The sequence below is a fragment of the Otolemur garnettii genome, unplaced genomic scaffold, assembly GCF_000181295.1.
Source record: "Otolemur garnettii isolate 467f Iridium unplaced genomic scaffold, OtoGar3 scaffold00085, whole genome shotgun sequence".
Lineage (NCBI taxonomy): Eukaryota > Metazoa > Chordata > Mammalia > Primates > Galagidae > Otolemur > Otolemur garnettii.
Genome location: NW_003852480.1, coordinates 2,514,424 through 2,515,407, shown reverse-complemented (window position 1 = coordinate 2,515,407; position 984 = coordinate 2,514,424). Strand labels below are relative to the sequence as shown.

Genomic DNA, 984 nt, shown 5'->3' with positions numbered 1-984 from the left:
GAGCTGATTTTTAGATCATCTTACCTGTCTGATCCTATTTCTACAATGGTACTATCTGCTTTTATGACAGTTAGCTCTCCAGGTCTTATTTCATTGTTTAATCAGTACATACTGAATACATTAACTACATTTACTATGACTTATTTTGAACATATACTAAAACAGGACAATTAAGGGTAAGGCTTAACAGATACTACAAAAAAGGTTAGAATGCTACTAGGTAGGTGAGATGAATTATAATTACTTTTGCTGGAAACTAAACTTTCCTTTGAGTTTCTTGGCAGTTAAGGAACAGAAAAAAGTATCTTGGATCACACGGTTTTAATCTTCTAGTTAAAACAAAGTAACTAACAAACAGTAAGTCCTTGAATTTATCTCTAGAGATCAATATATACTTAAAAAGAAATTGTATAATTTCAGTACTATGAGACATATTTTTATAAACACTAGGTACTTTGCTTAAATTCCTTAGATCTTCTTCCTATGAGATAATATTCTATTTTTTCCCCCAGAGACAAGATCTCACTGTCACCTGGCGGGGTGTACAGTTTTGTAATTGGAGTTCACTGTAATCTCAAAATTCTGGATTTGAGCAATCCTCCTGCCTCAACCCCTTCAACAGCTAGGACTACATGCTTATGCCATCATATCTGGCCAATTTGGCCAATTTCTTAAATTATTATTACTTTTTATAGAGATGGGGTCTTGATATGTTGTCCAGATTGGTTTCCAACTCCTGGGGTTGAGTGATCCTCCCTCTCTGGTCTCCCAAAGCACTGGAGTTACAGGTACACAACCTAATTTTCTATTCTTTATTTTTGTTTGTTTCTTTTGAGACAGTCTCACTTTGTCACCCTTGGTAGAGTGCCATGGAGTCATAGCTCACAAGAACCTCAAACCATTGGGTTCAAGCAATCCTTTTGTTGCAGCCTCCCAAGTAGCTAAGACTACAAGTGCCTGCCACAATGCCTAGCTTTTTCTTTT

At 36.1% G+C, this 984-nt stretch overlaps 1 protein-coding gene across 1 annotated transcript in view; it reads right to left on the bottom strand.

Moving 5' to 3' along the window:
* ETFDH (electron transfer flavoprotein dehydrogenase) overlaps positions 1 to 984 on the bottom strand; it is a 41,761-nt gene that overhangs the window by 10,769 nt on the left and 30,008 nt on the right. The window lies entirely within an intron of this gene.